Genomic DNA, 11,080 nt, shown 5'->3' with positions numbered 1-11,080 from the left:
GCCTACAGCCTTGTTTTGAACACATTTCGTGTGTGTGTGTGTATAATATTATACATTTATATATGTATATATATAAATACATATATAAATATATATGTATGTATATAGTGTGTATATATATATGTATATATATATATATATATATATATATATATATATAGAGAGAGAGAGAGAGAGAGAGAGAGAGAGAGAGAGAGAGAGAGAGAGAGAGAGAGAGAGAGAGAATACGACGACACTTCATCCTGCGACTATAATGTATGAACGACAATTAATATCGTGTACATAAAAAAAGCCTTTCATTATTATATCGGTATGACCTTTATATTTTGGTTATAAAACGTTTAAGAGTTATTAATCCTTGTAATACCCAGGAACTTACATCGCCAATGCATTCGCTTAACACTTCACATTTTCATCAAAGAGACTTGGTGCGAAAGGTATTCTAATTTTGTTTTATTTGTAGCACTCCCAATGTAATAACATTGGCAGTAGTTTGTTGAAGTAGTAGACCATATTGTGAGCAATGGTCAAAGACTGGTCAAATCAACATTAGTCATAATGTTCGCATATCATCGAGAAATACAATACAGTATCCTGTTTCGACAATTAGCGGATTCAGTCTTTATCAGATGGCCACGTTAGACTTCAGTGATGATGGCTCAAGGACTTTTACTTGGGACTTCGTAATTAAGTTTGCGCCTGGATCAACAATATGTGTGTGTGTGTGTGAGAGAGAGAGAGAGAGAGAGAGAGAGAGAGAGAATTTACCTGCATATCGATGCCAGCCTTCGGGAAGTGAGGGATTACCTCGTGAATGACTTATTATTTGTTGCTATTAATGACAGCAATGATGGCAAATCTGGCTTCGGAATGGAATACATGTTGCCACATCAAGTTACAATTACTCCCAGGACTGGTTGCCAAATTGGCCCAAGGAAACACCCACTTCAAAATCTACAAAATAGCGACAATGTTCTTACAAAAACGGAGTCCTAGCAAAATACCTGTTATTCTTATTCTAAGTTTGAATCGAGCTACTTAAAACTTATCGCAGTTCTTTTTCTTGTTTACTTTGTTAGATCAACAAATTAGCAAAACATCCTATATGTAAAAAGTTCAGCAAAAAAAGTTTTTGTTGTCGACTTATCACTTGAAAGTATTATTTGTAGACGAAATATCTTCTGCAACTGCTCTAAGCTACCACTTCCCGCTACATGAATTGATTTCATTTCATAAAATACCAACGTCGACTATGAATCCACATAGAATGTTTTGTTCACCTGGGGTTTGATGTACGCACCGTCTACCTCTAGCTTTCTAGACCGTGGATATACTTAAGACCATAAACTAAGCCGGAACTCTCTATCGTGCTCAACTTTACAACCCCGCAAGATCCTCCTATCTGCAATCTTACTATTTCATGCATAATTCAACAGCTACCACTGTTAAGTATGACAGTAGTGCTTCATGGACCGTCGTTATAAAGCATTCTTAATAGGCTATTTTGATAGTTATATTACAAGGTTACCACAATATGGTACAAAAGGAGGAACTAAACACTGGACAATATAATCTAGCATTTCACTATGCAAACTTCAAGTTGAAATTTAAAGCATGCAAAGCCATTCATGATTTTGAGTGAAAGTGACCGATTTGCATGGTTCTTCAAATATATATTATATATATATATATATATATATATATATATATATATATATATGTGTGTGTGTGTGTGTGTGTGTGTGTGTGTGTGTGTGTGTGTGTGTGTGTACATCGTTGTAAAGGTGAGGAGTTAAATGTGGGTTTATTTCCAATTCCTTTCTGCATTATATGTCTTCGTATACCTAGAAATCTTCGGTCTCATGAATGCCTTCTGTTCAATACGACACCTACAATTCTTCAACGCAAAGGGCCATTTACTAAACTTAATTCTGATCTTTTGGTATTATTAACGACTAACCAAGCCACTTAAAACCTCCTTGACGGTTTAAAATGGCAGATCCAACTAGCGATAATTATCGCAGTCATTGACTGCGTATTTCAAAACTCGAATGCAGCGCCTATTAAGAAAACATATCACCGACTGGGAAAATTCAATTAGAGAGAGAGAGAGAGAGAGAGAGAGAGAGAGAGAGAGAGAGAGAGAGAGAGAGAGAGAGAGAGAGAGAGAGAGAGCTGTTCATACATAATGAAAATATCCTCCCATTATCAAATCCATGACAAAATTGCAAAATGGGAAGGACAAATGCAAATTTCTTAAAAATCGTAAAAAATCCACAATTATAAAGATACAACATAACTTGGAAAATAAACTGACCCTTCTTATCACTTTGCCCGTCCTGACAGTTTGAAGTCGGCCCCCTCATTCTATTTGTAACTAATGAATCAAGAATAAGGACACCCGACCCTAAGACTCTCTGATTAAGAGGAAAGTTAAGTATACCTTAGTTTAACCAGACCACTGACCTGATTAACAGCTCTCCTAGAGAGGGCTGGCCCGAAGGATTAGACTTATTTTACGTGGCTAAGAACCAACTGGTTACCTAGCAAAGGGACCTACAGCTTATTGTGGAATCCGAACCACATTATATCGAGAAATGAATTTCTATCACCATAAATAAATGCCTCTAATTCTTCATTGGCCGGTCGGAGACTCTAACTCGGGCCTAGCAGAGGGCTAGCCGAGAGCTATACCGACTCGTCCAACGAGGAACTTAAGGGGAAAGTATGGAGGACACAAGGATGGTGAAAAGAATGTAAGATTCGGAGAGGAAGACCTAGAAAGGACCGGATAGTTGGCATGAAAGAGGAACTGAAGAAGAAGCCTTTACTTAATATCCAGGAAGTGCCGATGTGTGCGACAGATGGCACAGTGCTTGAAGGGGGTTCCAACGCGCTGCTGATGAAATTCTGTAGGTGTGCGAATCTGGTCATTTTGGGTTTCTTCAGAAGCCACTCATCCCCGAAATACAAATCAGCAGATGAAGTGTGAATCTGGCGATGTCCGTTGTGACTGTTTCCCTAGGTCCGCCGATGGTCAAGTACCGTGCATTATGTACTTCGACCATGGTTCCACCCTCGGCTAAGGAAAAATGGCTAAGGCACCAATCGTTCTTTAAGAATACATGTAAAAGGATAAACTGTGTGTATATATATATATAATATATATATATATATATATATATATATATATATATATATATATATATATATATATATATATATATATATATATATATATATATATATATATATGGAAAATGCATCACTTGTCGCGTCGACAGCAATTGAGACTGAAATCTTGAAAGCTTTCCCAGCATAATATAAAATCTTTTATGTATATTAAAATTTTAAAGTTTGGGGCTAGCACTATCTATACACCGTAAAAGTAATGTTCAGTGAGTTTCGGAAGTTTTGCCGAATTTGAATTCACTCTATCTGTAAAAGCGCTTCTGTTTGTACGGGTTCAACTACCACGGCCAACAGACCTTACCTCTCCCACTATCGTGCGCGGTAACATGCTACGGAAACGCTCGTACTTTATGATTGATAGTTATCTGGCATCACGACTGCCAGGGTAATGACGTTTAAATATACTTACTTACACTTACGTAGGTGCCATGAACTTTAGTGGGTCGCATTCCTTCTAGAGTCGTCAACATGCACACACATCATTGGTACTCACCTGAAAGAAGAAAAGAACATTATAAAAGTCTCCAATTAGTAATTTAAATTACGATCTAAATCAGAGAGAGAGAGAGAGAGAGAGAGAGAGAGAGAGAGAGAGAGAGAGAGAGAGAGAGTTCATCCTTGACTGTCCTAATCCGACTCATCCTTGACTGTCCTAATTCGAGCTGGGATTCAACGACGTCTCCGCCCTTCCGCAACAGGCGCCCACGCCAAGCAAGTGACATTTCAGATAAAACTAAATCATGTACTCCGGCGATAACAGAGGCCATTATTTTTACATTAAACACTGATTCTTGGCTACTGTTAAGATCATAAACATTCTCACCAGCAGGAGAAAATAGTCAACGAATTCATAAATATCGTATACTTTTCGCCAACATGCAATTCTAAAGTGAAAAAAATATTCTGTTTTGGTCAACCATCATCAAATTACTAAACATACACCACCTGGAGCCTGTGAGTTTAAAATAAATATAAATAGACAAAAAGTAAATAGCAAACTTGACTACTCGTTCAGCAGATTTTTATTGTACAGCCACCAAATACGTCTTACTAGTGAAAAATGTATATATACCCAAAGGGACCAATGTGATACTGGCTATGCTGTATTATTTCGATATTCTGAAAAAACAATATTATGTACTCATCCCTGCATTGTAACACAATACACACAACACTAATGTGATTTACTTGTTCCTGTTATGTGTGTGTGTCTATATATATATATATATATATATATATATATATATATATATATATATATATATATATATATATATATATATATATATATATATATATATATTATAATTGTATATATATATACATCTATATATACATGTGTATTATATATATACATATAATTTGCCTTGCTGTTAGTAACAAACCCATACGGTTTTATACAAAATATTTTTTTATTACATCTTGGCTCATCCTGCAGGATATCGACAAACTTGTCTAACTTATTTTACATTACGTGTAAGGGTTGATTTGAAATAGTTGAGAGTTCCTAAGTGCAATCGATGAAGTACAAGCAATCTCGACGGTGTTATGAGCAGAGCAGGCTTCGGTAGAAAGCATCTGACACCAGTTTTAGGACTGTGGTGGAATTCAGAGGCAAAGGTTTCCAGTTGAATGTGTGTTGACATACGTCGAGCCAAGCCCTCTCTGTTTTTTTAATGTCTAGAATTGTACAGACCTCATACATATGACGGGTGCTACTTTTGTTTCAGCGCCTTCATTCCAGCAGTCGGGAAGGTCACGCAAGTTATCAACCTTTTTAGTAACGTATACCTTAGTTTAACCAGACCACTGAACTGATTAACAACTCTCCAAGGGCTCGCCCGAAGGATTAGACTTATTTTACGTGGCTATGAACCAATTGGTTACCTAGCAACGGGACCTACAGCTTACTGTGGAATCCGAACCACATTATAACGAGAAATGAATTTCTATCACCAAAAATAAATTCCTCTAATTCTTCATTGGCCGGCTGGAGAATCGAACGCGGGCCCAGCAGAGTGCTAGCCGAGAACTATACCGACCCGTCCAACGAGGAACTAACCTTTTTTAGTGAAACTACATAGTACGCCCTCCTGTATTTGGGCACTGCTTGGTGTGGGGACCGTACTTAGGAGCAATAGTCTATTGATTATTCTAATCAGTCCCCACAGCATGCGCATGGTGGCGTATCTCCTTTTGAAATAGTTCTTAGTATCCATGCCGACTGCTTGCGACAACATTGGCTATGACGGAGATGTTGACTACCAAATCCATCCTAAATCTTTTCCTTGGTACTTTATCCTAAGGGCATTTCCAACTGGGTCAAGATAAGGACCGAAATTTCAGTTTTCTGGCGCGTATAAGTTAAAATTTCTCCTAATTAAAGGTCGGACAGATTATATTATCTATCATATTTTTAAATTGTTCAGTTTTGAGTGAATCTGATATGGCCGAGCCACAGGAATCGTTGTGATTAATGTTACTTAAAACTTACAATAATGAAAACAACAGACACAGTTCCTTGCAGGACAGCTGATGTGGCTGGGTCTGGATAACGGTCGATCAAGTAATATTTGATTTGTTTGATTTGAGAAGAAATTACAGCCACCTATCCATTTTTGTTTGTGCTTGTTGCATATGAAGTGATCCACTTTGTCAAAATCTTTCTGCAAGTGAGATAAATAGCGGCAGTCGCACTGCCTCATTCTAGGATTCTGATTAGTGATAAGTCTCTCCTTTAAAGCCATGTCTGAGGACTGCTCTCATTATTTTCTCAAAGACTCTCATATGGTAGGATGTCAGTGACTTAGGTCTGTGATAAAAAAAAAAAAAAAAAACTCGTTGTCTGGCTTTAGTACTTGACAGGTGATTGCGCACTTGAGGACTTCCTTAATGCCTTTATTTATTAAAGATTCTCGCCTTTAGAGATAAATGGTTTCCTGCATTGTTTTGCATGGATTTCCTGGTACTGCCCGTAAGTGATCATTTGATCTTTCCTCTACAATATTTCCTTTCAAGAACTTTATATTTTCTAGTGACGAGCGATCATTGCCACTTAAAAAGTCGAAGAATGCAGCTGCATATTATTTTGTGATTCGGGTCTGGGACCAAATACAGGGATCAATACTGCTCTGACAGGAATTAGCATAACTGTTTGGTAATGTGATAAGGGAACAATTTAATTGGAGTGGGTCAATTCAACTTCTCACTCTGATATTTCCGTAGGTAAAGGAATAACTGGGTTATTACTTACAGGTTTATTTCCCTCAATTAGTTTTTCAGCTTTGAGAGAATCTATTAGGCTTTGATCTCTCTGCAGTGTTTCAGCTGTTATTCCACGAACTCTGCTCGAGTTCCGCAGCAGTTTCAAGTTCAACTTTCCCTGTGGAACAAAGACTCGCCGGTCTCGGAATTATGTAAATAGTACTGCCTGGTACATTCTTTTATCTCAGACATAATACGTCTAACGCCTTATGCACTTTAGGTGTGATAACTTTAAGGACTTTAGTGTTGGTTTCCTAATTCTTAACACTCAATCGACGAAAGGATGCGTTTGATTTCAACCCCGTTTGCCTTGTGGAGACTTAATGCCGATAAGGACAGAGGTGTCCTGGGTAGTGTCCCACATGATGTCCAGTTGAACAGTGTATGCAATGTCTGTGTTGTTAGGCAGTAACTGGGGAAAACTGGGGGGGGGGGCGCGCGCGCACACACACGCTGCTTAGGTTATGATTTGTGAAAATTATATCGAGGGAGTTTCCTTCTTCCTAATGTGTTACCTCGTTCCAAATGTTACCTTTTTCAGGAGATTTATGGGTGTCACTTATCGATTAAACTGTTTAACATACTTGTCTGGGGCGGCGTACTTTACAATGGAACACCTAATCCTCTCCATATTGCATCTGGTATATCAAAATCCACCTGTAGCCATATATCTGGATCGGGTGAGCCCCGTGAACTTATCACTGATACTGCACCGTTAAAATAATGTTCGTGAAGGACTGCTCCAATTATAACAGGTCATGGTAGAGATTATCCCGGCTTTCTCTCGTGAAAAACTACAGGTGCGGTTGTTTCTAGGATATAAGTTAATCCTTCCCTTTGACGGTCGACATGATTACACAATCAGCTTCTTTTGCTGTTTCATTTAAGTACCTTTCAGCGAACGCAAGAACAGATGATCTTTTTTTACAGTTCTCGTTTCGAATAAAGATTTGCAGTTCCCCCTTATTTTACAGTAAGCCTCCAATGTTCGCAGTTCCTCGTTGGACTGGTCGGTAGAGTTCTCGGCTAGCACTCTGCAGGGCCCGAGTTCGACTCTCCGGCCGGCCAATGAAGAATTAGAGGAATTTATTTCTGGTGATAGAAATTCATTTCTCGCTATAATGTTTTTCGGATTCCACAATAAGCTGTAGGTCCCGTTGCTAGGTAACCAATTGGTTCTTAGCCACGTAAATTAAGTCTAATCCTTCGGGCCAGCCCTCTCTAGGAGAGCTGTTAATCAGCTCAGTGGTCTGGTTAAACTAAGGTAAGCATAATCCAATGTTCGCAATTACAAAGGATCAATGGGAGATTTTGTTTTTCCCGACTCCTCAGCAAGACGTCTTGTAGCACTGCCAAGGTGTGTTGGTTGCGGGGGTGTTTGTGTTTATATAGGGAGCTATACAGCAGAGCAGGGATTCAGATCGGGGTAGCTGGGCTGGGGGAGATGGTTGGAAAGGTGCCACCGGGGGATCATGGGAAGGATAGGGGGCGGCATTAGGGCGAGTGTGAATGCTGGAAAATTTTGAGATTTAATGGGCTTGTAAGTAGAGAGGCGGGGTTAGTGTTGAGGCGGTGGTGTTGCTGGAGGAGGAGGAGGAGGAGGAGGAGGAGGAGGAGGAGGAGGGAGTGCCTGGACGAAGGTACCGAGGGGGTGATGATTGTGAGGACTCTGAGAGAGAGAGAGAGAGAGAGAGAGAGAGAGAGAGAGAGCGCTGATACACTCACCTATTTTTTCTTTCACTTAGGTTTCTTACTCAACTTCATTATTGTCTGCTCCAAAAAGTTTTATTTTCAGTTAAAAATAATCTGTAAGAATTCCCTAGGTGAAGAAACACAGATACACATATCCACATATACATGTATACAAGTACACACACAGACATATATATATATATATATATATATATATATATATATATATATATATATATATATATATATATATATACATACATACATACACACACATTAACAATTAAGTGACAGAACTGGACTCCGGCAATCAGTGCCCCTTTATTAGCTTAGTACTTATAACTCGAAAGACACGAGTTCCAATCATGCTTGAGAGTTGAAGTCCAATTTCCCATAAAATAGTCGGTTATGTTATAACATCAATATATACCATGTAAAAGTTATTACACACACACACACACACACACGCATATATATATATATATATATATATATATATATATATATATATATATATATATATATATAATAATAATAATAATAAATAAGCAATGACAACCATAATCGGATATAACACAAAATCGAGACATCGTCTCCAGAGCGATGTCACCCCCATCACCTCCCATTCCTTATCCAAAAGGGGCGGCCTTTATCAGGAAATACCATCGCCGAAACCTGAGGACATCAGCAAACTATCTTTTAAGGGAACAACAAAAATTCACACTAATGGAAGCTGACCCTTGGCTCCGTTCGACAGCCACTCCTCTTTCTAAAATTCCAGCTCTATTATTTCATGGTTTTCAAAGTTTACAGTAAAACAAATAGATTAGTCGAAAAAATAGTACTGCGTAAACTTGAAATGTCTTAAATTGAGTAAAAAATGCTGAAAAATAATTAAAACATAATTCTGCTTAAAACCGTTAAGCGTCATAATTTTACCTTTCAACAAACTGGATAACAATACAACAAGGGAGTCTTCATTTTGTTAACCATATCATCCCCCACTTCACACTGTATATCAGTGGCCTGATAACGAACATACATTAATAACATCTTATCAGTTCAAGTATGCGCTTCTGATCAACATTCCACCACGTAGGATCACTAACCTATTTCACGTTTACATCTTTGAAGCTAGAAAATCTACAAACCTAAAAAAATAATTACGAAAACTTACCTAGACGAGTTATTCAAAATTAGATACTCAATTAATCATATGTAATGCTGTGACAATTACAAGAAACGATTCAACTTTCCAAAACAGCTGTTATGGTAAAGTACTTCTGGATATATGTTGTTGCCTCTTTGTGACAATTTAAAGTGTCTAATATATGTGTCACTAGATGTATGGCATATCTGCAAAGTAATGTGCAAAAGACTTTGTATGTCATATTTGCAAAGTAATGAGCACAATACCTAACATTTCACCAAAACCCTGTCAGTGCTATAAATAGTTACAAGCCTTTTGATGACCAAATAGATATTACCAATTATGGAGCTTCTCTAAAACATCATGAAATAACTAGTCAAAGTCGTCTATATAAAATCCAACACTTCCTCCCACCATCCTGACTGCTGCATCATCCATAACAATCTAAGCTCCTTTAACCCATCTTGAGGGACTGTCTATCTAACAATGTTAGGAAACTGCCAAATCTCATAACCCTGATTATGAGGCCACACAACACATCTCATTTATAACTCTCCCTTGTTGAGTTCACTGACGTCGGTCAACATCACCTGGATAGCCAACGCCCTCCGGTCCTCCTCCCCCCCCTCCTCAGCCGGAGACGAAGTCATGAGACTCCACCCATACTGCTCCTGCCCACATTACAATGCTCATGATTCTATAGTTATATCGTACTCGATACTGGCTTCCACGGCTAAACTTCACGCCTACTACCATTATCAAACTTTTCTATCTGGAAAAGTAAGTATACCTTAGTTTTACCAGACCACTGAGCTGATTAACAGCTCTCCTAGGGCTGGCCCGAAGGATTAGACTTATTTTACGTGGCTAAGAACCATTTGGTTACTTAGCAACGGGACCTACAGCTTATTGTGGAATCCGAACCACATTATAGCGAGAAATGAATTTCTATCACCAGAAATAAATTCCTCTAACTCTTCATCAGCCGGCCGCGGGAATTGAACTCCTGGAAACCTGGATGTGTTTTAGGACTGGTAGTTAATTTCAAAAGAGGGATATTTAGCAGAACAACACAAAACTCAAGTTTTCTCGAAATAATCAAAATCCATAACACATGATGGCAGAGAACACATCCAATATTACACAACAGAAAAAATATAATGTTGAATAATCGTAATTCAATCAAATATAATTACAGTATATAGACATGCTAGAGGATCCTGGTGGCCATATTAAATGTACTAACACGTACCTAAAGCCATAAAAATCGACCAAAACAAAAACTTGCAAGATTAACAAAACGAAATAAGGATTACTTCAACGTTAAGTGACATACGCTGCATAGTAGGTAGAAATAAAGGCAAAATGAAAAGAAGGGCTGAAATGCAGAAATGCTGGCTACAGTACATCAATACAAAGAAGAAAACGAGGACTATTTATTGCGACTCATAATATTAACTATCCTTTTAAACAGTGTCTCACGAAGTCTGTCGACGAGCCTGTCCCATTTTTTATTCATCACATCATCCTCAGCACTGTGTTTGTTATATATCACACTGGGAGAACGTTCTGTGAACTATAAGGAAAAAGGACAACTCTAATTCTTGTGACTAGTGCCCTAGTAGGTAATGCACTAGCTCTCTTCACTGCTCACTGAAACTTTGTTACAGTCTATTTTTGGCGTGGTTGATGGTGCTACATCTGTACCTTTCTCTCTAGTGAAACAAAAAGGTATATATGCATTACCATCAACCATACCAAAAATAGTCCCACAACGATAAG

The sequence above is a fragment of the Macrobrachium rosenbergii genome, chromosome 11, assembly GCF_040412425.1.
Source record: "Macrobrachium rosenbergii isolate ZJJX-2024 chromosome 11, ASM4041242v1, whole genome shotgun sequence".
In the NCBI taxonomy this organism is placed as follows: Eukaryota; Metazoa; Arthropoda; class Malacostraca; order Decapoda; family Palaemonidae; genus Macrobrachium; species Macrobrachium rosenbergii.
Note: the sequence above shows the minus strand (reverse complement) of the source record.